This window comes from Galleria mellonella, unplaced genomic scaffold (assembly GCF_026898425.1).
Source record: "Galleria mellonella isolate WM207_F2 unplaced genomic scaffold, CSIRO_AGI_GalMel_v1 utg654, whole genome shotgun sequence".
Taxonomy (NCBI): domain Eukaryota; kingdom Metazoa; phylum Arthropoda; class Insecta; order Lepidoptera; family Pyralidae; genus Galleria; species Galleria mellonella.
The window spans coordinates 1,034,416-1,061,793 of record NW_026442139.1 but is presented as its reverse complement, the minus strand read 5'-3'; the positions used below and the strand labels follow the sequence as shown (position 1 = coordinate 1,061,793).

General features: G+C 37.5%; 1 protein-coding gene across 1 annotated transcript in view; it reads right to left on the bottom strand.

Moving 5' to 3' along the window:
• LOC116412780 (laminin subunit alpha-1) overlaps nucleotides 1–27,378 on the bottom strand; it is a 226,833-nt gene that overhangs the window by 156,792 nt on the left and 42,663 nt on the right. The window lies entirely within an intron of this gene.

Sequence of the window (27,378 nt, the reverse complement as noted above, 5' to 3'; positions counted from 1 at the left end):
TTTGCCACCACAGTAGTATAAAGAATTTAACTCTTTGGAATCAACTGTGTTTGCAGCAGTATTTCGGTCGAACCGATACGACAACATAACCTTCAAGAAAAGAGTATATTCCTTTCAAATGGCAACGCATGGGGGTATCGGCAGCACACCTTCAATGCCGTAGGTGTTGTGGGTGACCATGGGCGGCGGTAGTCACTTACCATCAGGTGAGCCGCATGCTCGTTTGCCCCCTGTGTTGTAAAAAAAAAAAAAAAGAAAAGAAAATATAAAGAAAAATAATGTTCTACCTTAACCGATATCTTAATTTGAACATTGATGGCACGATTCACGAATGAATATATCAAAATAATCTTAAAGTTACGGATATTATGTTATATTTTTAGAATAAATAATATATATATATATATATATATATATATATATTAGTATAAATTATTACCTCCTTTATTATATATTAAAAAAAATATATTATAAAGGAGGTACTCTTCGAAAAAATCAGCCAATCATAGCTACGCCACAAGAAATAAAGACAAATTGGAATTGACAAGAACACGACTCACAAAAGCTATGAAACAAGGCATGTATCTAAAAATAAAAATGTATAATAAATTATCCAATACAGCAACGCAATTGCCGAGAAATGAATTTAAAAATAAAATAAAGACATAATTTGAATAACATCCTTTTTACAACGTGACCGAATAACTAAATGCCAATTATAAATTATGACATTATTTATTTATTTCTGTTTAACTATAAGAAGTGTGACAACTCCTATTTTATAACTTGAAGTCATTATTATTGGTATATAGTTACCATTATATTGGCATGTATTAACTAATATATAATGTTAACTGTAATTAATTTGTAATGTTATTTTTATTTTATAATTCAAACGTTATTATTATTGTTATTATTTATTTTATTAATTTTAAATTTAGAATGTAAATATTGACTGGCCATTGTGCGACGGAAACTGTTACATTGGTTAATAAATAATAAAGAAATTTGAATATGAATTTACTACTAAAATTAGAGAAAATTCCCTATCCAATCACAGTGCATCAAGCCATCAATCCCACCAGCATATGTCATACAAACTGATATCTAATTACGTGCTCGGCTGTCACAGAACAGTCGTGCGTCTGGTCGTAACATATCTCAGTGGTCAGCGGTATAAACCGGCTAATTTATGCGAGCTCTGACTCCACACAGCATGTTCTTGTGGCGTCATCTCTGTAACTTATTACCATTGGCACAGCTATCTCCCGCGCGCCATCTGGCAACACTTCTTGACGTTGTGATAGCTTTATTTGTGAGCTTGGCCACAGAGTAGCTACGTACAGAGTGCGAACTTCGTCTATTTCGAAAGTTCTAAACACCGTATTTTTGAGAGTTCTCTAAAAACAAATTTTTGTGTGCGTTGCCTGTTATCTTTATTGATATTGAACCGATTTTGATAAATTATTTTGTGGCGATTGTTTGCGGAGCAAAATCTTGAATTGCCATACATAAGAATTAAAATAATTACAAAATAACAGCAGCGTCGCTCTTAAAAATTCACCAAAAGCTAACTGCGGTTGCCAATCCACCTGCCAAGCGTGGCAACTACTGGCAAAATCCCCTTATGGGCGAGAGTATGTTCAGCAGTGGACAGTACGGTTGATACAACTAATAAAATATCGACAAAATAAATTCCTCGACGTTCACCCTTGACCAAGTTTTTCGAGTCATTTCATTCTCGGAAATCAACGAGTCTGAGGTCAAATACATAATTAAAAACATGTTACAAGGATCATGTGAGATATCACCGATAACATCGCGTCTTTTCAGTTCGCTTAACCGCCGGCTTTCCAGTGCCGCCAACGGACATATTCTTGAGTAGTGTTGTGCCGAGTCAAACCGACTCGAATACCTATTAAATAGTCATTTACTCGAGTACTCAATATACCGAACTCGAATATATGATATCCGAATACAAGTTTTAATTAATCTAGTCATGTATTTATTGTAAATTTTTAAGTCTCTGTTATAAATTATTATTATTATTTGCCATGTGGTCCTCGCATAGAATGTGCTACCTCTTCCTTTACCATGGGTGTTGTAAAAGGCGACTAAGAGAACTTAATTATTGAAGAATGGGCAGCAGTGTCTATCTTAAAACATCACCAAAGCTTAACTGCGGTTGCCAACCCGCCTGCCAAACGTGGTTATTACTAACAAAACCTCTCTTATGAGAAGACTTACGTACAACAGTGGACAGTTAAGGCTGATATGATGGTGATTATTATTAATTATCATTTTATAAATTATAAATTTATTTATTTATTTAACTCTTTATTGCACCATAAATAAAAATATAAAATGTCAAGTGAATAATTCAAGTGAAATAAAGTAACATAAATACAGATTGAAATACACATAAAGGTACAAAAGGCGGTCTTATCGCTAATAAAGATTAATTATTAAATGATTGCACATTTTTTTTTTTTTTATTTTTTTTTTATTATACACACCAGTTATAAGAATATGACATAGGTAATCAAATGTACAAAGGCGAGCTTAACTCTAATAGAGGTTTCTTCCAGCAAACCTTAAGAAGGAAATTTATTATGTTTATTACAAGTAAAATTAAGAGATTACTAGAATTTTATGAAGTTCTTTAATTTCCAAACAATACTCGATTACTTATACGAGTACTCGAACTCGAATCAGAATGTGACTTTATTTAATCCATTCTAAAATACTCGAATACATTAACACATCGACTCGGGACATCACTACACGCAAGTACTGAAGTTATCTGGTAACAAGTTGTTCCTTAGCTCTTCTAAGACAACTAACAGCTTGTTTGCTGCGAATATTTACATATTAATTCCTGTTAATACTGGTGTTTTTATTAAATTTGATCTGGGTATTGTTCAGAGCATAATGTTAATCCTACTGCCAAAGTTATTTTGTGCTTAACCCTTCATTGCACGATTTCTTTTATTGGTGAAATAAATCAAGGTGATATAATTCATGTTCAAAATTAAAGGAAAAATGGTTAAAAATATGTATATAAACATACATTGGTCATAGTTGCAAAAATTATGGAAAATTGCCTACGAGTACATCTTTACGATTACCTCTTCACGCCTAATCATATTCCAAATGTATATAATTGTATGATATTAGCACAACTCATACAGCGTTTCCATTTAATAAGATTTACAATGAAAGCTCATTTGCCAAGTAACTATGGGGAAATATATAGTAACTGACGGCAAGTAATGTATGAATAATTTTACCATATGTACGTATCTAAATGCATATTATGTGTTTTACATATTTATTACATATTTATTTATGTAATAGGAACGTACTTATATGTATATTATATACAAATATATACAAATAATTACATATGTTTTATTAACATGAGCGTTTTTTATTTGTTACATCTCTTGCGCCAATAGTTACCGTTTCTTTCTTTTCTCTTCTGTCCAAAGGTTGTCTGTCAAAATCTTTTGCTAATTTTCATGATTTTTAAATGGGTCAGTGTATATTGGCCGGGCACTAGTGAAAGATGATAGGTGAGGATGAAGTGGATCAGTTGGTCCATCGTGATGAATTCAATAATTATTAACCGCAATTGTTTCCAGGGGGACTTAGTGGAGAGCGACGTGTTAGGATAAATTTTTAGCAATGGAACAGACAGACTCCATTACTGACAATCCCTATGTTATACACAAGTACACGATTCTGCGGTCTAAATTCAAATATTTTTAATAGACTTCAAAAATAAAGAAGACTCGCAATTCGATCGCGTTCCTTTTTAAATTTGTTACTTCAGATTTTTTTTCTTTTAAAATGAATATATCTACTTTCACATTAGTCGCAAAGAAATTTTATCAGAATCGGTACAGTAGTTTAGATTTTAAATCAAAATAAAAACGTTTGACCAGGATGAAGCCGTTTTTTTTCAACACAGGGGGCAAACGAGCATGCGGCTCACCTGATGGTAAGTGACTACCGCCGCCCATAATCACCCACAAAACTAAAAGCATTGCAGGTGTGCTGCCGGACTTTTAAAAAGGAATATGCTCTTTTCTTGAAGGTTATGATGTCGTATCGGTTCGGAAATACTGCTGCCGGAAGTTGTTTCCAAAGAGTGGTTGTGTTTTTTTGACAAGAGACAAGAGAAAAATCTATTTATCAATATCAATGTTATATATTTAGGAAACATATCTTTGTCCATCCGTGTGTCTTATTACTTATTACACTGCAACAAGTATCTTTTTTTTTTTTAAATGCAAAATGCAATTTTTCTTGCAAATATTTTCTAAATTATCTTCCAAGTCTCGGGATTCGTAGTTAAAGAAACAAAGTGCGATACGCCGAATGCCTGACCAATTACAGTGCACGGCCCGAGAATTCGGCAGTGCGCCCGGCGCTGCGTACCGAAACCTCATTACTGGTAAACGGTTGATTAAACAAATAAACCGGTCGACAGGCCGCCACGAATGTCGGCTGTTTAACGTAATTACGGACATTTCCACTTATATCTATATTATTATTAAGTATGCAGTCACATCAATGTTTATGTGTGTATTAATATATATATATATATATATATATATATATATATATATATATATATATATATATATATATATATATATATATATATATATATATATTTCCATAACTAATAACGCAACTTTTAAAATATTTGTAGTCCAGTATTATTTAATTCCTTGAAATTGTTTACTTCATTTCACACTGTATAAATATGTTAAAGGAAATGCTGTAAATACCTTTAATAGGCATGTGTATTAATATTGTATTGTATTTAATGTTTGTTATACATATGTGTTTTTTAATGGGTGAAAATGGAATAACCCTACTCGCGCTATCGGTATATACCGGCGGGGCACCAGTGAAGGATGATAGGTGAGGATGAAGTAGGTCAGTTAGCCCATCGTGACGAATTCAACAAAAATTGTTCACGATGGTTTCCAGGGGGAACCATGTAGAGGTCGACCTAATAGGGCATATTGCTAGCAATGGGGCTGTCAAAGTCCATTGCTAACAATCCCTTTCCCCCTGATTTGTGGGGTATTACGTAATACTAACTTACATGGTATATCTTTAGAAATATAAAGGTTGTAATCCTCTTAGTGATAAATAGAAATAAAACACAAGTACTTACAGCTCTGTTCAACGGTTGGACAAGAAGTGTCTCCCCACCCAAAGAATAATCTTTTATATCTACACGGCCGAATTCGAGTGAACATGTCAGCGAGATCACGTGTTCTTACAATTTCATTACTTTTTATTTAAGTATCATAATAATAAATAATTATAAAATCAATTAAAATATAAATTAGTGTTCTATATACATTACAAGAATAATTTATTACCAAATTTGGTATAATAACAATTTTAACGTTTTATTATATTTAAAGTAGTTAGTCTGATTTTTATTAATAAATGTAGGTACACATTTTGACACAAGATGTTTAAGAAAATTAATATAATTTAAAATAAATATCTAACACGTGCAGTGCAGTAAGGGAGTTCACCAGAGGGAGACTTTGTACAAAAGTCGTTTGATTGAGCACCTCTGCCCTATTCGTGTTTGTACTGTAAAGCAGTTATGTTTGCATGGCTGTGTTTCGGTTTGAACGGTTGGGATATGGCAGTGAATTTACCTGACAGGGTATGTACATTGGGGGAAAAGGGATTGTTAGTTATGGAGTCTAATTCTCCCATTACTAGCAGTACACCCTATCAGGTCGACCTCCACGCGGTTCCCCCTGGAAACTATTATGGTTAATTTTAGTTGAATTAGTCATGATGGGCTAGCTGATCTACTTTCATTGTCACCTATCATTCCTCACTAGTGCCCCGCCAACGTACACCGATAGCGCAGGCGGGGTTACCATTTCATTATTATTCATTAAAAAAAGACAGGGCGCATTGCTAGCAATGGTACTGATACTCCGTATACAACAATCCCTTCCCCCCCGATACCCTTCTGTTAGCGTACACGAGTATCGTACGAACTCTCAGAATGTTACTGGACAGAACCCGTTCTGCTTCCGGCGTGTAATAGCTTTAGTTAAATAGACGTTGTGACTTGGAACACGTTGCGGAGAGCACGTGTCGCTGTTTATCTAAGCGTCCATCTGAGAGTGCGCTGGCCTCGGCAAACAGCGCCACGACCGGCCACCAGGCTGACTCAGCGATAGTAGAAGATGATATAACTTCGAAGCGTATACAGTATCATCTGCTTGGAGGGATTGTTAGTAACGGGGAGGTTAGTCCACGCAGGATAGTCAGGTCGACCTCCACGCGGTACCCCCTGGAAACCATCGTGACAAATTTTTCATTGAATTCGTCACGATGGGCTAACTGACCTGCCTTTTCATCCTCACCAATCATCCCTCACTGGTGCCCCGCCAGTGTATACCGATAGCACAGGCGGGGTTACCATTCCATTATCATCCATCTAAAAAGTATCATCCACTTTGTTAACAATTTGACACAATTTGACGTGACAATCTCTGTAACGCAGTAGTGGACACGTTGTCTAAATGAAATCTCGGGTTTGACTCCAAATCAGGCCAATTAAAAAAAACTAACTTTCCCAAATAATTATAAATAAAGAAATACCAACGTATATTATAATTTTCATCTGTCATTATAGCTCTTTTTCTTCTTTTATTTCACTTTTATTAACCGGCTTCAAAAAAGAAGGATGATTATTTAGTGTATGTAATATGTGTTGTAAACCGATTTGAGAGATGAGACATTGGTCCCCTAAAAAATTTTTATCAAACTCGATTCAGTAGTTTAGTTTTTAAATAAAAAAAACTAACTTTACCACAATTAAAGTCTTTTTTTTTTTTTTTTTGTTGAACACAATTTAAAAATATCTTATAAACTTATAATTTTAAACTTATTCATTGAACTGTATCAGACAGTTGTTACTTTTTACTGTTACTGCTTTATCTTTTTTTTTTTTTGCTTTATCTCGTCCTTGGTTATCATTATTGCCTTATTTTTTTATCTTCTTGTTTAAGGTTTCAATATCTTTTGTCTCCTTCAGATCCTTATTAATTTCATTCTCACGTTTGTCCTACATTCTCACATAATATTTTCATCAAGTTCGTATTCTTTTCGAGAAAAATCTTAATTTATTATCTACAAAAAAAGATTTTTCTGTTATCAAATCGTAAACCTTCACAATCATTACACTCCTTAAGATTACTTTACCATCAACAAAGTAATAACCACTCACAGAACAAGTGTAACAGCTCTGACAGTTCAACAAGCAATTATCGCGTCAAAGGAAAGCTTCGAGAACGATATTATCGAATTGCGTCGGGGTGGTCCTGTTAAAGGGTTCGGCTTGGCAATTTTATCGACATTTATTTATTTATTTATTCATCCGTTCGTTTGTTCAATAATTCATTTATTAATTTACTAGCGACCCGCCCCGGCTTTGCGCGGGTACACATTAGAAATCTCTAAATTTATCAATATTTCTCTACAATATTATGCATGTATTATACATATGAACCTTCCTCTTGAATCTATCTATTAAAAAACCGCTTCGAAATCCGTTGCGTAGTTTTAATGATTTAAGCATACATAGGGACGGTCAGACATCGATAGTGACTTTGTTTTATACTATGTAGTGATTTATAGGAAAACCAGCGTTAAACCAGAGCAAATAAATACAGTTTAGAAACACAAACAAGACATACCAAGACACTGATAGGTTTTCACAAATAACAACAATACAGATAAAAAGCGTCGCACACAAAGCAACAAAAATTGGAATTAACATTAATATACTATTTATTTACCGATTTTCTACAAATTTATTTTAAAATTTAATCCAATAGTCAGTGATATGGATTTCTGTAAGATAATATATATATATATATATATATATATATATATATATATATATATATATATATATATATATATATATATATATATATATATATATCTTCATCGCGCCTCCAATCAAACAGTTTATAATTACTCCTCTCCATCCAAAAGTTGTCTGGAAAAGATCGCTTTTAGCGATAAGGTCGCCCATTGTTTTCTCATTGTGATTATTTCTTGTAATTGTTTATATTTATAATAAGTTTACTATTGTAATCTTTTGGAGGAAACAATAAAGAGTATCTATCTATCTATCTATATAAACTAGTAAAATAGACAACATTTCTTTCGTGTGTTCCACAGTAACCTGATGTCACGTGTAATCATTCTCGAGTTTGAAGCTTATCAACATATTCATATATATATATATATATATATAACATGACGTTAAGGTACTACAGGCGTCTGTAACACGTCTCACAATTTGGAAACACGACCAATAAAACTTTTATTAATTGAGCCGTTGCACCTGCTACAACGGTTACAACACAAGCATCACGAGCGCCGCGGGCGCCGCCAATAATTACTTAATTATCAGATCGTAGTACCTATATTTCTCACCGTAGTAATAATGCATCGGCGGATATGAGCTAACTACATGGACAGATAACATGGGTGTGTCGGTGGGAAAGGGATTGTTAGTAATGGAGTCTGAGAATCCCATTGCTAGCAATATACCCAACCAGGTCGTTCTCCTCGCGGTTCCCCCTGGAAACTATCATGGTTAATTCCTGATCAATTCATCATGATGGGCTAACTGGCCTGTTTTCATTCTCATCTATCACCCTTCACTGGTGCTCCGCCAGCGTATCCCGTTAGTACTGAATAACATATTTTAGATAGAAAAAAAAAATTAACCCCTTTCTGAATTCTAGGTGTATTCATCACGATGGGCTTACTGACCTGTCTTTTCATTCTCACCTATCATCCTTCACTGGTGCACCGCCAGTATATACCGTTAGCGCAGGCGGGGTTACCAATCTATTATCATCGATTAAAAAAATACCGACTCGATTCTATCGATGGACTCGTATCCCATATGTGTAGGATCGTATCTTCTATTTTAGTATCGCATCTCCTTCAATCGATCGTTGTTATAACTCGACAATTACATCCACGCACTGGCCAGGATGAATCATGGTATTGGAAATGCAATCCAACATTAATATGGCAACTCATCCGTACAGAAACGGTTTTGGAGCACTCGACAGTGACATCGGTATTCGCCATCGATGATTTCACGGGCTAACGATTTCACGGCGCGTACCCAACTGGCAGGCCACAGAGATGATATGATACAGCGGACAAATAATTCAAAGGTACAATAACCTAAATCGCTTAATACAGTGGGGAAAGGGATTGTTACTACTAGAGACTGAGAATCCCATTGCTTGCAATATACCCAACCAGGTCGATCTCCTCGCGGTTCCCCCTGGAAACTATTATGGTTAATTCCTGATGAATTCATCATGATGGGCTTGCTGGCCTGTTTTCATTCTCATCTATCACCCTTCACTGGTGCTCCGCCAGCGTATCCCGTAAGCGCAGGCGGGGTTATCATACCATTTTCATCCATAAATAATTAATACACGTCGAATTGCTAGATACAGACTCCGTGGTTTTCATACAGCGCTTTAAAAATTAAATCACCACATTTATGTTCACTGCGTGACCCCAGCATAGAATAGGCCACTTCTTTATTTTCGGTAAGTGTCATAAGAGGCGACTATAGGGAATTTAATTGTCCAGGAATGGGTATCAGCATCCCTCTCAATACATCACCAAAGCCTATCTACGGTTGCCAACTGGCGCAGGCTTATGGTCAACAATGGACAATTAACGACTGATTTGGTGAATCGGTTAGGCACATAACGTATGTCGCTTGTATGCACATAATAAAAAGAGAAATATGGCTTATTATATTTACCAATAAATTTCTCTTTAAAATCGTAAAATATTTTAACTTTAGGAATTTTAAAAAAGTATTTTACTTTTAGTATATAAAAGGTATATCTATATATATAAAAATTAATGCCACTTTTCGTTGTAATTTTATAACTCAAGAACGGGCTCACCTATCCATACAAATGTTTAGGCTTTGTTCGGACTATTTAGTAGATGGTTCATGTGAAGTTTGCACAAAATCGGTCGAGGGGTTCTTCATTTATCACATTTTTTGTAACAAATGAATTCAATAAATGGCGGATCATTTGGTAATGGGGATTTTTGTGACAAATGCAAACTTTTTTTAAGATGGGGATTGTGCTGTCAAATTGAAACTGTTTTTCAGTGTTGACAGTACAAGCATGTTGTTATGTCATTCATGCGGTCATTGTCATTTTGGACGTGCTTCGATTAAAGCAAATTGTCAGCGATATTGATTTTACAATTTTTTTTTATTATTTCACTTTATACGCAGCGAAGCACGTACCAGGCCGCTAGTATGTTATATAATGTTTTAATTTAGATTGAACCGGGTGAGCTTACCCTATAATATCTATATTTTCACCTCGCCTTCCGAGAAATGCGGAATCAATCTTCGCATAATACAAATATGAATCTATATGTAGTATGTGTATTGTTCTAGAGTTCTTTTTTTCTAAATTTAATATTTATATATTTACGAATAAAAATATAAATAGTTGTCCAATAGGTGCCCATACAACAAGTTCAGATTAGGTTGGTACCAGATGGCGCTGTATTCCAGAGCTATTAATATATATATATGTACATATATTTTTAAACTTATTTTCATTTTTAATACCATATATATCATCTATCTATCTATATTTATACTTATAATAAATCTGTAGAGAGGTCAATTCTGTACATGAAATATATTTCCAAAATATCTAACTGATTAGTGATCGATACTGATGCCAAAAATGCAATCAGTAAAATTTTTGTCTATCTGTCTGTATGTTCGTTATAGAAACAAAAACTACTCGACAGGTTTTAACGAAACTTGGTACAATTATTCTTCATACTTCTGAGCAGATTATAGTATACTTTTCATCACTCTACGATCAATAGGAGCAGAGCAGTGAAGGGAAATGTGTCTGTTACATCAAAACCACTGAATTGTGAGGAAGGACATAGGCTATTTATTTTACGAAAAACGACGGAAACGCGGGAAACAGTAACTAGTATATAATAAAATACAACGGGAATTTAATTTTAATTTAAATTCCCGTTGCATATGTATATAGTCATCATATTTAATATATTATTTCAATAATGCCACCTCTAATCACCGTACCCATGTATTGTACAAGTAGACAATAGAATGGACCCACTCGAATGAATTGCCAGAGGATGCGCAAGCGCGCTCCGCGGCGCGGCGCCGACAAAGCGACCGATTAGCTAGCCTGATAGTGTTTTTTTTTATACAACTTAAAATGGCAAACAAGCTGACGGTCCACCTGATGGAAAGTGGTAACCGTCGCCTATAGACATGAGCAGTACCATGGACATAACAGAGTATACTGTTTCACCCATGATACCCCCCATGCGTTGCCATTCCTGAGGACTCAGGTGTTATTCCTCCGTACCCAGTAAATTCACACCACATCCCACCCTTCAAACCGAAACACAGCCATGCAAACACAACTGCTTCACGGTTGAAACACGAGTGGGACAGAGGTACCCAAGCAATCGACTTTTGTACAAAGTCTCCCTCTGGTGTGCTAGATTGAGACTGGACGGAGCGAACCGTTTCTTTTTGACATATATGGCCATAAATAAATGTAGTTTTTATGGGAACACTAAATGAGTTTAAAGAGCTATGTAGGCTCTTTAAACTAGCCAGTAACAAAAATAACTGTTAAGTTTTGTTAATGTAAAAACAAATAATAGAAATAGAAGAGAAGAAGAAACACTATTATCATGTCACTATAGGATAGGGAAGGATAGGAGCAACATACCCTCCACGTAGTCACTCTTGGATACCGACTTAGTAAATATCTAGTGAATTTGTCACGATGAGCTAACTTTACCAGAGGTAGACTTTGTACAAGTCGTTTGCTTGAGCACCTCTGTCCCATTCGTGTTTCTACCGTGAAGCAGTTGAGTTTGCATGGCTGTGTTTCGGTTTGAAGGGTAAGATATGGCAATAAATTTACTGGATACACAGGAATAACACCTGAGTCCTCGGGAATAGCAACGCATGGGGGGTATCGTGGGCGAAACAGTGTACTCTGTTATGTCCATGGTACTGCTCATGTCTATAGGCGACGGTTACCACTTTTCAACAGGTGGGCCGTCAGCTTGTTTGCCATTCTAAGTTGTGCCCAAATAAAGGACTTTTGTACAAAGTCTCCCTCTGATAAAAAGTATTTAAGTATTTCTCAGTGTTTCAAATATTTTAGTGATGTTTACAAAATTTTTTTTATGCAACTTAGAATGGCAAACTAGCTGACGGCCTACCTGATGGAAAGTGGTAACCGTCGCCTATAGATATGAGCAGTAAATGATTATTATTATTAATTTTTTATCCTAGTGCAAATATGCTGTTTATTGCTACGGAATTATGGAAACAAACTCAATGATAATTTAAAACTTACAATACAACGTACTCGCCAAACATTCATAGAAAATACTAAACATAACATAAGGTCAACCGCCTCTAAAGTGAGTTCGAGACAATGAACAAGCAAAATGACTAAAATATGCAAGTGTCCCGGGGTCAAAGACCATGTGCCTACAAATATTGCATATAGTTTCATGTGTCAACCGCAACACTATGTGGTCCGGGGACCACACGCAGCCCCGGCGAGATAAAACATTGGTCAAGAACAAGCTAGGGTTGCAAACATTGTATAATAAATACTTTTTTTACATACAAAAGGATGGTAACAAAGCATTCAATCACTTGAATACTTGCAAGACCATACGAGTTGCATGTAGCCAACCCTTGTGACATGAAGATCTTGAGTAAGTACCCAGTAATTCCAAAGCCTTATCTCACTTTTCGAATCTTTATTGATGCTAAGGCGACATGATTATATCTTTTGGACCTCGGTGTCCTCTTTAATTCTTAGACCTGACCCAATCCTTTCTGGTGACAAACTGCTACTGAAGGTAGACGATTGGTAGACGACTTTGTACAAAATCTCCCAACGATTAGACCCTAATAAAAAAGTAACAATTACGTTAGATAGAAATTATAAACTGACATTCTGAATAAAGTCTTAAAACATGTCTATTAATTATGCCTTTCATTGGTCACTTAATACCACTGACAAGGAGTTCATTCCCATATATTAGAGCCTATATGGTCGCGTAAAGCGTGGATTCAGAGATGTTTTCTCCCACGTGTACTCAGGTTATGGAATGAGCTGTATAGAGTTCTTCAAAAAAGAGGTAAAGAGGTTTCTTCAGCATCAGCAAGGCCGTGCGCCTTAAACTTAAACGCCTGCAGTACTCCTGGTATTGCAGGCGTTCGTAAGCTACGGTAACCGCTTATTTACCAGAGGGAGACTTTGTACAAAAGTCGATTGCTTGGGTACCTCTGTCCCATTCGTGTTTCTACCGTGAAGCAGTTGTGTTTGCATGGCTGTGTTTCGGTTTGAAGGGTGGGATATGACGTAAATTTACAGGGTACAGAGGAATAGCACCTGAGTCCTCAGGAATGGCAACGCATGGGGGGTATCATGGGCGAAACAGTATACTCTGTTATGTCCATGGTACTGCTCATGTCTATAGGCGACGGTTACCACTTTACATCAGATGGGCCGTATTCTTGTTTGCTACTTCAGTAGTATAAACCATATACAGACTTCCATAATACACTGCCATAGGCAATGATCCTAAGTCATGATAGCCTATTTGATTGAATTAGATATTTTTAGAAATCCAAATATTGGTGGGCACAAATACTAATGATAAGGGGGAAAGGGATTGTTAGTAATGGAGACTGAGAATCCCATTGCTAGCAATATACCCAACCAGGTCGACCTCCTGGTTCTCCCTGGAAACTATCATGTTTAATTCCTGATGAATTCATCATGATGGGCTAACTGGCCTGTTTTCATTCTCATCTATCACCCTTCACTGGTGCTCCGTCAGCGTATCCTGTTAGTGCAGGCGGGGTTACCATACCATTTTCACCCATAAAAAAAAATACTAATGATAGTGGAAATACAAAAAAAAAAAACTATATTTTAGAACATAAGACTACCCTGCACTGCATTTAGCTATTAGAAACCTTTGGTATCCATTCCATGTAACTGTACTTCTTGAATATTCTTGTTACAGCTGTGTATTCCTTGTACAGTTCAAAAGGCAAAGCCCTGTGCCATCCAATTTTCTAGAAACATGGCCACCTCTTCGTGTGTGGAGGCACAACAAATGTTTAAATGAGGGAAGTGGTCACTGTGTAAACATACCACTTATATTTTAAACGGCTAGGAAGTACGCGGCGCCGGGGGGCGTGTTTATATTTAAGTTAACATCGGTCTTAAATTTTAAGTGTTTCGTTCGGCGTTTCATGTAACATTCCTGTTTGGGTTATTGTTAGTCAATTAAGGTATTTAGTAACATGTATTTTATGTTTATATTGCTGTGACAGGGGTAAAAAATGATTCTTTGTATTGGAATTATACACATGGTATTGTGGTAAAGATAGATAGATAGATGTTTATCACTCTTTTACATTAAAATCTACTGAACTTACTGAACTGTAATGAAATTGCATTACAGTGGTAGTTGGTAGGTTACATCTTAACTAAGCATATAGGGGGGGGGGGAAGGGATTGTTAGTAATAAGGATTAGTAGCCCCATTGCTAGCAATATTTTTTTTATACAACTTAGAATGGCAAACAAGCTGACGGCCCACCTGATGGAAAATGGTAACTGTCGCCTATAGACATGAGCAGTACCTTGGACATAACAAAGTATACTGTTTCGCCCATGATACCTCCCATGCGTTGCCATTCCTGAGTACTCAGGTGTTATTCCTCTGTACCCTGTAAATTCACGCCATATCCCACCGTTCAAACCGAAGCATAGCCATGCAAACACAACTGCTTTACGGTTGAAACACGAATGTGACAGAGGTACCCAAGTAAACGACTTTTGTACAAAGTCTCCCTTTTGATTATTTTATACTAAATACCTCATGTATAAATTTAAGTTGTTTTTGAGGAGACATAAATAAATATATTATTATTATTATAAGTAGCATCATTTATTACACTTAAGTAAATAACTTACCAACACACAATACTAATCTTTATGGGCGGAAAGGGATTATTAGTAATGGGGGTTTAATGAGCCCATTGCTAGCAATACACCCTATCAGGTTCCCCCTGGAAACCATCGTGAACAATTCTTGTTGAATTCGTCACGATGGGCTAACCGACCTGCTTTATCCTCACCTATCATCCCTCATCCCCTGGGTGTGCCTTTTTAAAAACCATGTTATAAATATTTATTCATTTATTTTTTTAAAGGAACACCAACAGCATATTGCATTATAACACATATGTATTGGGGGGAAAGGGATTGTTAGTAATGGGGTATAATAGCCCCATCGCTAGCAATACACCGTTTCAGGTCGACCTCCACGCGGTTCCCCCTTGAAACCATCATGTTTAATTCTTGTCGAATTCATCATGGTGGGCCAACTGGCCTGCATTCAGTCTCACCTATCATCTTCCACTGGTGCCCCACCAGTGTATACCGATAGCGCAGGCGGGGTTACCATTTTATTATATCATCCATTAAAAAAAAAAACCACAAATCTTTAAACGCAATAATTCTCGTAACATTCAATAGAGGTCCTAACAAGCAAGAAAACTTCATGGACATAACTTCATAGAATATCTATAATAAGCATCCGAGCCGGCCGAGCAATAGAATTCACCAAAAAGGAGTTGACACGCAAAAACTGGTGGAGTGTGGGAGCGCGTCCCGGCATTATACGGGACCCATTAGGCTCATTAGGGGCAACCAAATAAGGGCACGGGCCGCTTTTTGTGGGAACCCACCGCGCACCGATGTCTGTTATCGATATTGTATCGATACGAATACGTATGATCGTAACGATCTATCACGTTTCATATGCTGCTCGGAATTATACACGGCCCAATATGGACGTCGTCGGGTCGTCTTAGAATTTATGTTTTTTTTTTTTTGCATTTCAATTGGAAATTATATGAATATTTGAAAAGTTATTTATTATATATACAAGTAATGTAAACGTCTATACGTATATGTACATAAATAAATAATAATTTATTCAGCAAATATTGTTACAGTTACAAAAAAATATTCATACAGAGTAAAATAACAGATGTGAATAGCAAACAAGCTGACGGCCCACCTGATGGAAAGTGGTAACCGTCGTCTATAGACATGAGCAATACTATGGATGTAACAGAGTATACTGTTTCGCCCATCATACCCCCAAGTATATTTGCCGAAATGGTCCCCGCTCAGTGATATGCCGCAACCGACTTAATTAAAACTGATGGAAGATAATGGAATGGTAACCCCGTCTGCGCTACCGGTATACGCTGGCGAGACACCAAGGAGTGATGAGTGAGGGGCGCGGTAGTTAGCCTATCGTGACAAATGCAAAAAGAATCAACCAGGGTGGACCGCGTAGAGGTCGATCTAATAGGGTATATTGCTAGCAACAGGGTTGGGGGTGAACTGTGCATAGTTCAGTTGTGTTTATTAATTATTAATTTATTTAATTATTAGTACATATATGTGTACATGGCGGACTGCTTTTAGCATTTAAAACATTCTCTCCCAGTCAACTATTATTATGTAATAAATATTACAATATTACAATAATATGTTGTATATTGCATCAGTCATTAACTGTTCACTGCTGGACATAAGCCTTCTCCATAAGGGGAGTTTTATTAGTAGTTGCCACGCTTGGCAGGAGGGTTGGTAACCGCAGTTAAGTTTTTGGTGATGTTTTAAAAAGAATACTGCTGATAAGTTCCTTTAGTTGCCTCTTACGGAAAAGGGAAGGATCACCGAGACCTAGACGATTATTACCACAATATAATATAATATTAATTATCACAAATAATTACAATAATATATTGTGCAAATACACAAAATCATCACACTTAAGACACACACCGGTCACCAAACATCCAACAGGCAACTAACACACAACACTCAACAAACACACCAGATTCATCCAACACAATTCATACATCAAACACACAATCACTCACAAATTCAGTATACAATCTAAAGAGAAGGCGATGTAGAAGACGGACATAAAAATAAAACTGGGGCATACGTACCTTTTTTCCTGTGAGTTACAGGACGGGGTATGTTTTTAAGCCGACATAAGTCGAGAAGGTGAAAACCAAAAAAATAAATATATTATGCTAATACATTGGATAAGAAATTTTATTTGATGTAAACCGATAAAATGTGTGTGATATAAAATCGTTACATAATCGGTACTCGGAATCAGTTACTCGATTCGATCGAGATATACCGAGTTACTTCAGGAGGCTGACTGCAAAATACCTAATATATTATATATAAATGACTTTAAAGAATATATATCTGTCAGTTGATCATTTAAGTGCTCCTAATATGTTTAGCAAATTAATTATACGGCCCACCTGATGGAAAGTGGTAACCGTCGCCTATAGACATGGGCAGTACCGTGGACATAACAGAATATACTGTTTCGCCCATGATACCCCCCATGCGTTGCTATTCCTGAGGACTCAGGTGTTATTTCTCTGTACCCAGTAAATTCACGCCATATCCCACCCTTCAAACCGAAACACAGCCGTGCAAACACAACTGCTTCACGGTAGAAACACGAATGGAACAGAGGTGCCCAAGCAAACGACTTTTGTACAAAGTCTCCCTCTGGTTTCAATTTTTCAAGACAGAAATAATAATGTTTGAACTCATTATTTTTAAAAATCATAAAGGAACCTTTCTATATCGTTACAAAGTCGTCACATCATCGTTGTTCGAGATCAACCGCGCGATGATATCGCGACAAAATCGCAAGACTGGTCGCAATAAATCGCCGCGAGGAATGCTCATACCATACCGGGGATCGTCATCTTATGAATCTCCTTAATGCGTTACACGGAAGCCGTGGTGTTTGACGTATCTGATTCTATCAATATGTAGTTGTTTGGAGGAAATAAGTAACAACTAGCTTGATTATATTATTGATTTTAATATAATGAGAGAATGACAGCAGAAATGAATGTGAGAAGTAAACGTCGCTGTCATGTCTGTATGTCCAGTGCGAAAGATAGAAAGAGGTGAAACATCTATGTACAATTAAATTAACCTACTTGATGGAGAAGAAAGTAATGATGTTGACAAATGGTTATGAGATGAATATTTACAATATTAATTTACAGACGCCACAACACTCCCCTGCCGAGACCGTTTCACGGGCGATAGTAGTTCGGGAACCGAACAGTTCTGCCGCTGCGTGTGTTTCTTTCAGGTGGCCTCTCTACTGAAGTGTGCGGGAGTAGCGGTGATGTGGATGCTTCTGGGCTGGTGTTATTGTTGTCCCATGCCATATACGCCGGTTTCAAGCGATCTATTGTGACGGTAAGCTCTTTTCCTTGAACGTCGATTTTGAATGTTTTTGATTCTCTTTCCAGAACTTTATGTGGCCCCGTGTAGGGTGATTCAAGGGCTTTCTTGAGATGACCTCGGCGCAAGAAAACATATTCTGCATTGGCGAGATCTTTGGGTAAGTAAAATGTCGGCTTACTGTGGCACGATGCAGGTGTTGGTGTCAACTTGGCCATATGTCGACGTAGGCGAGCAACGAAGTCTGTGGGATCGTATATGGTGTTAGCAGCTGGAGTGAAGAACTGGCCAGGCAATCGAAGCGTCTCGCCGAAGACAAGCTCTGCTGCTGAGGTCTTCAGGTCTTCCTTCCAGGCACTCCTGATACCCAATAAAACCAGCGGCAATACTTCAGTCCACTGCGGGTTATTGTGGCACATGATAGCTGCTTTGAGTTGCCGGTGCAGTCTCTCCACCATGCCATTGCACTGCGGATGGTAAGCAGTGGTGGGATTGTGTTTGGCACCTATTAGTTGTGAGATACTCTGGAAGAGGCGGGACTGGAACTGTTGACCCCGATCTGTAGTTATGGAGTGAGGACAACCAAAGCGGGCCACCCAGCCAGACATGAAGGCGCTCGCACAGGATTCGGCCGTGATGTCCACCAGTGGGTAAGTTTCAGGCCAACGAGTGAACCTATCGATGGCGGTGAGGCAGTACCTGTAACCAGATGAATGAGGCAGAGGACCAATTATGTCGAGATGGACATGAGAAAAGCGTTCAGATGGAATGGGAAATGTGGTGAAAGGTGACAATGAATGACGGGTGACTTTGTTGCGTTGGCAATCTGTGCATTGTTGAGCCCACGTTCTGCAGTCACGTTGTATACCAGGCCATACATATCTATGAGCAATTAGTTTGGCTGATGCTGCTGCTCCAGGATGACTGAGATTATGCAACTTTTCGAATGCCAGTCGTCGAAATGATGGTGTCAAGTATGGTCGTGGATATTCCGTCGAAAGGTCGCAATATATATTTCCGTCAACCTTTTTCAAGACAAGTGCTGAACCTTTTTTGGATCGGAGGATTGGAGGAGATCTTGTAGTTCAGGATCTTGAGCCTGATCACGTGCAAGATCTTCGTAATTAATGTCCGATGTGATGTCCTCAATGCGAGACAATGCATCAGCTACAATGTTGTCGTTACCAGCAATGTGACGTAAATCTGTTGTGAACTGGGAAATGAAGTCTAAATATCGAAATTGACGTGGCGAGCATTTGTCTCGTTTGGTTTTAAATGCATACGTGATAGACTTATGATCGGTGAATACTATGAAGATTCTGGCTTCCAACATGAATCTGAAGTATTTTATCCCTTCATATATGGCGAGAAGTTCTCGATCATAAGGGCTGTACTTCTTTTGCGATGATGACAGCTTTCGCGAGAAGAATCCTAACGGTGACCATTCGTTATTACGCCTTTGCTGGAGAACTGCGCCAATAGCTTCATCGGATGCATCAGTGAATAAAGCAAGTTCGGCATGAATATCTGGATGTGACAAAAGGGTTGCCTGAGATAAACTAGATTTGCATTGGTTGAATGCTGTTTCAAATTCCTCCGTGATATTAATAGGAGCTGAACCCTTGATGTTTCCTGTGAGTTGGGAATTGAGGGGATCTTGAATTTGCGCTGCATTAGGAATAAATCGCCGATAATAATTCAGCATTCCCAAGAATCTCCTTAACTCTTTGGCAGTTTTGGGCACAGGGTAATTCTGTATTGCTGTCACCTTCTCTTGGAGGGGACGAGTACCGTCTACAGAAACGTGGTACCCTAAGAATGTCAGCTCACTAACGCCCCAGACACACTTTGCGGTGTTAATTAGTACGCCGTAATCTTTGAACCTCTCGAACAGGATCTTAAGGTGGTTAAGATGCTCTTCCTGATTCTTGGAGAAAATGAGGATGTCATCGAGATAACCGAAAACAAAATCAAGTCCTTGCAGTACTTCGTCGATAAATCGTTGAAAAGTTTGGGCTGCGTTTCGTAACCCAAAGGTCATATAAGGAAATTCAAACAACCCAAACGGTGTGGTAATAGCAGTTTTCGGAATATCGGCTTTGTGAACGGGAATTTGATTGTAGGCCTTGATTAAATCAATTTTTGACAATATTTTTGAACCTGATATCTGATAGCTGAAGTCCTGGAGATGTCTGATGGGATATCTGTCTGGAATCGTTCTTGCGTTGAGTGCTCGGTAGTCTCCGCAGGGACGCCAACCATCATCCTTTTTACGGGCGAGATGAAGTGGTGAAGACCAGGAACTCTCCGATCGACGAGCGGTTCCATTCTGTAACATGTCCTCAAATTCCTTTTTAGCAATGAGTAGTCGGTCAGGTGCTAGTCGGCGAGGCTGAGATGCGACTGGAGGTCCGGGTGTGGTTCGGATGTGATGACGCGTGTTATGCTTCGGTTCGACTGGTGCACCGGCTGGTCTGGTGATTTCAGGATACCTACGCAGCAAGTCGTGAAATGGCGAGTCTCCCACAACTGCTTTAATGGCAACTGTCTCTAGTGAGGTATCGTGACAGTGAGGAACTGACACAGAGAGAGTGGTGAGTCCGTCTATAAGTCGATGGTTACGGCAGTCGATTAATAAATTATAGTGACTTATAAAATCAACCCCTATTATCGGCTTGGTAACGTCGGCCACGATGAATCTCCAGCTGAAGTTCCTTCTTAGACCAAAATCGAGGTGAAGTTGGGTGTAGCCATATGTAGCTATAACGGAATTATTAGCTGCGTATAACTCGTACCTGGTTTTAGGTCGCTGTCCTCTGGTCGCTGATTTTGGGAATACGCATAAATCAGATCCTGTGTCTACCAGGAACTGCGTCTTCGTTTTTCTATCAGTGACGAAGAGGCGGCCATTACACACTAGGCAGTCATTTGCCGCCACTATTGGCTGCCTATGCAGTTTTCCGACTTGAACGTGCATGGAGTCGTACACCGTTTGGCTGAAGCCCCGAACTTCCGATGATACCAGCAGACACTGTTGTTACGTGTTATAGATCGCGAGCGGGATCGTGAATTAATACGTCGATAGTTCGGTCGGTCTCTCGATCTTGACCGAGACTGCTCCTGTTGTTTTAGAATCAGCGTCTCTACTTGGTTTGTTAACTCCTCTACTCTACGGCACATAGTATTGAAGACAGATTCAGGCACTGTTGATGTTACCTGAGCAATGGTGGGTGGTGCAATGTCGTGCACATGATCCACGAGGTCTGCAATGGTTTCGAGCGGGTTGTCCTTTTGCATGGCGACAATAGCTTGAAGGTTGGCCGGCAGACGACTTGACCAAATAGTACGCATCAGATCTTCACTTACAGCTTGACCGGCGAGACTCTGCAGGTGACGCAAGAATTGTGAAGGCTTCCGATCACCGAGCTCTTCATGCATCAGCAATGCTTATTCTACGTTCCTTAGATGTGGTAAGGCGCTTAATAAGTTCCGATTTCAATTTATCATATTTGTCTGAAGATGGTGGCGATACGATAATGTCTTTCACCTCGGCTGCATACTGATGATCAAGTTGACTAATCACGTAATAAAATTTTGTATTGTCGGCCGTAATGTTTGACAAAATAAATTGACCTTCAATTTGCGCAAACCATACCTCCGGTTCTTCAGGCCAGAATGGTGGAATCTTGACGCCTACTCGGTATGTGTCATTAAAAACTTTCATTGCTTTAGTATTAAGATGGCCGACAACACACTTGTAATGCCGCTGGTGTTGTGGGTGATCATGGGCGGCGGTAGTCACTTACCATCAGGTGAGCCGCATGCTCGTTTGCCCCCTGTGTTGTAAAAAAAAAACCTTCTCCAAACGTTTACAATCACATTAAAAGCAATCATCGATGCAGAACGAATGATTCTCGAGTATTATGCATTGCATAAGAATTGCGTGTGGGCGACTGTGCATTGGTATTGTTGCATCGAGCCCGGGGCGCCGGCGCCGTCCTTTACTCTCTAACCTCTCTGTCCTATTGACAGGGGAATGTTAAATGTCTGTAAACGGCTTTTTTTGTAAACAACGGACATATTGGGGTCGATTCTATTATTTCTCTAAATCACCTAATGTTTTAAAAAGTAAAAAGTAAAATTAAAAATGTATTTATTTATTTATACTTTATGCATATGTGGAGGCGTGTAGACGTGGGCTTGATGATATTTATATATATAGATTCAGAAGGAGTGAGAAAAAGAAAGATTTAGTACGAGATTGTATAATGGAATAATATTTACAGTAAATAAATCCAGACATAATAAGTCGCGATACAAAATATTGTTCGGTAAAATTGCTAAGACAATAAGATTAACAAGAACGTCACTATTTACCTTTCTACAACCATGTAGGTTTGAAAGAGGTTGGTAGCCTACACATAGTTATATAAGTATATATATATATATATATATATATATATATATATATATATATATATATATATATATATATATATATATATATATATTTACGCTGCTACTCATCCCCCACCTTTCCTTAGTCGCATCTTACGACACCCAAGGGAAACCTAAGGGGTGGCCCATTCTATGCAACTGTAAACTAGGTTCAAAGTTCGATTCTCTATCTCATCAATTTAGGGATTGAATTTTCTAAATTAGCTCAGATAATCATATTAGACAAAAATGTGTACGATTTCACAAAACACATAAGATATAAGATGGGATAATATTATCAAGTGGCAGAAGTAACATGTAACAGAGTGGTTCAAGAAACATAAGACCGAAAACGGTTGGAGGTCTTTGACGATTGACTAACAGATAGTAAATAACAAGCAATTACTAGACTTTGTACAAAAGTCGATTGCTTGGGTACCTCTACCCCCTTAGTGTTTCAACCGTGAAGCAGTAGTGTTTGCATGGCTATGTTTCAGTTTGAAGGGCGGGATATGGCGTGAATTTACAGGGTACAGAGGAATAACACCTGAGTCCTCAGGAATGGCAACGCAAGGGGGGTATCATGGGCGAAACAGTATACTCTGTTATGTCCGTGGTACTGCTCATGTCTATAAGCAACGGTTACCACTTTCCATCAGATGGACCGTCAGCTTGTTTGCCATTCTAAGTTGTACAAAAAAATTGTTTTATTAAGTTTTTTTTTTAAATTTAGTGTTTTTTTAAAACAGTGTTATTAGGCTAAATTGAACTGAATAATACATAGCTACAATTAATTCCCTAAATATATGGTTAAAAAAAAACAAAATAAAAAGTTCGCGATAGTCGTCCATCTAAAACTGAAATGTAGCAACGATTTTATAGTATGAGTCACATACACACACAATAGTACACTATTAAAGTACATACAAAATATGCCACTTCCAAAAACACGCATTATCTAACAAACATCACCTTTTACGGTACATCCACTATGTATGGTGGCATGCAAACGCTGGTACCTGCCGAGGTGAGTCTAGTGATGTGCTAAGTCTTCCTTTTATGTATTCGAATATTTTGATATTCGATAAATAAGAATCGAATCCTGATTCGAGTTTGACGACTCAGATCAATAATTAAACACAGTGGTATACATACGATTTTAATTCGTTCCGTAATCTTGCCCGTATGTCAAATTGCTCGTATCTCAAAATAATTTTCCCCATTAAAATTATTGAAATGTCATTAATCCGTTTTCCCAAAAAAGTACCTCAGTTGTTTTTGTTAAGTGTTAGTCTGAGGTGGGAGAAACTGTTAGACACCAACATCCACCCCGCGTGTTGAGATCGTGTGCAGCGGTGTAGTGTGCGATTCTTGGCATCTCAAATCCTGCTCTCATCTCAAAGCAAAATATCGCTCGCTCGGCGGCTCGTGTCTCAAAACACTTGTATATTAGGGCACTCGTGTATCGAGGTACCACTGTACTTGTATGTATACTCGATTAATCAAGGCTTGGACACTTGTTTTATTCTATACACAGGGTCGAAAGCGTTTTTGTTCTTGTTTTTCTTTTGTTATTATTGTTTTTACTGATATTTTTTGTTCTTTACCTATTTCTATTTGCTCATGTTTGTGTACTATATTGCTATAAACATTAATTCATGATCTTGAAGGACCGGGCAAGGTGATGAGGTGCTAATTGAAAATCAGCGTTTCTGCAGGAATAAAAACTTTAAGCTGAATTAGTATCCAAATTGAAAAACATTTCCATAACACTGATTGGCTTTAACTATACTTTATATAAAATGTATTTTTTTTTCTATATATATATAAATATATATATATATATATATATATATATATATATATATATATATATATATATATATATATATATATATATATATTATATATATATATATATATATATATATATATTTAATGCAAATGTTGCGAATTATTGAAATGAATTTTCATTCATTCATTTATCAGACATGATTATTATCGTGCCAACTCGCTAAGCCAAAACCAAGCATGCCAATTACTGGCAAAGCCTTCCAGTTGTAAAGGCAGCCTATTGGGAGACCCATATTCAGTAGTGGACAGTTAACGGCTGATATGATATGACGATTATTTAGATTAATTTCTGAAACTAACGAACAAACATAATCTTCAGTCATTTTATTTTTATACCACTAAGGTGGCAAACAAAACGGCCCACCCGATGGTAAGCGATTACCGTAGCCTATGAACGCTTGCAATATCAATTTAGTATTTTCTGATTTTTATATATTTCTTCCATTGTAATTAGGGGGGGGGGGGAGGAAAGGAACAAAGAATGCAGGGGAAGTAGCAACAGCTGTTAGGCTTTAATGTTTTACGAGGGACGCTGCTGCCCAACCCTCGACCATTAAACTGCCTTAGTCGTCTACGACATCCACGGGAAAGGAAGAGGTGGCTCCATCTTTGACGGGACCACACCGTGCGAGTACTTTAGTATCTCTACTTATTAGTTTCGAGTCAAACTCGACTCGGTACATCACTGAGTCGGCGAGTCCCGCTGTGAAGGGTGCGCGAGCGCATAAAGCGCGTCTAAACGGCACTTCATTAACAATTTATGGCCTCCCCGCCCTTTGACGGCCCACCGCCACTAGGTATTGTCCGTAACAAAAACGGCACAATAAAACGTGTTGTCTACGACAAAAGGGGACAAGGTATCAATTATATTGCTATTAAAGTAGGTGTTTATGGGAGATCAAAAGACGATTTGGCGGTTTAAATTTCGAAGTTTCATGTAATAAAATCCATTTTGAATAGAAACGAAGAGGTCGCCATATTTTCAGCTTGATATTTATTTATTATTTTAGTTTTTAAATTAAAATACGAGGTTTTACAATTATTTAAGCTGTCTATGTGGAATAAAATCATAAATTACGTACGGCGCACATACTGTTGAAACTTTCACACACGTGTGATTAATTTAGAAATTCTCACACACACTATAAGAAAAAGAAATAGGCTGTTCATTATATATATATATATATATATATATATATATATATATATATATATATATATATATATATATATATATATATATATATATATATATATATATATAACATATATTCAATTAGCCAAGCATTTTTATAAAGATATAGACAATTATGAATTGATTTTTTATCAAAACCTCATATTTTATGTTTAGGCTTTTATACTACTGGCATATTAATTTTAAATAACATAACTAACTTTACACAAAACATCAGTTAACACCGTGCTAATGACGGCGAAAAATAAAAATAATTTCAAGCTCACTTCCTTTTATAATTTTCTTATTTAATTCCCACGCTGTGCCACCCAGTCTTGACGTTCAGTCTAATAGCTTTATAAAGAAAGATGGCGGCCGAGACGACGACACCACGAGCATACAGCCATAGCATACGCACTGGTCACAAACTAATATTTAAGTAGTTCAAGTATAGCCGAGTGCAGCTTTGGACACTCGTAAAACGAATTCTCGTGAGAGAAAACATTTAAAATTGTATTTGACATATCGTAAAATTTTATTATTAGCTCTAAATACATAATACTTGACAATAGTCATAAACTAACTGATTTAGAAGACATGTCGGAAGTCAGTGAACATGAATAACGAAATTGTAAATAAATAGAAAAAATATTTCAATACTAGCTATATCCCAGGGGTTCGTCCTCGAAAATCGTTGTATATAAAATATCACATACATATGTATGCTTAGTATAGTAAGTATAAGTAAGTAGCAGCGTCCCTCTTAAAACATCTCCAAAGCCTAATTGCGGTTGCCAATCCGCCTGCCAAAAGTGTCACCTACTGGCAAAAGCCCCCAACGGGGAGGCTTAAGTTCAGCAGTGGACGGGTCACGGCTGATCGTCATCGTAATCATATTACGATGACAATTTCAAAGACGCATGGAATGGATATTTTGCAACGGACATTTCTTATTACCAAACCAAAGGAACGGAAAGGTCTGGCTGTTATTCCAACTATGTCATTGTTAAGCCAAATAAGACAGAGGCATTCCCCAATTACACACGATCGGACTGTAACAGTGGAGTGTAAGCCATCACGGGCTGCGTGTGCGCCGGTTCCAAATATGGCGGCGGTAACAAGCGGCCCATACTCGGCCTCACAATCGTCCTATCACAATTCGGATAATATGTGGCCGGGGCGCGGAATCTGTATACCATGTTGACCTCTCCAAGTTCTATATACCATAAAACAAGTTACAATGGATACAAAGACCTTAATAATCTTAAATTCACCAATAGTATTCGTTTTGTCTATGTATCTAGTCCATGATTTGACAGTGACAGTGAGAAAGAATTCTTTTTTATTGTTGACAAGTGTCTGACATTTTTCATGTATTTTTTTTTTTATATAACATTTCGAATTTTAGTGA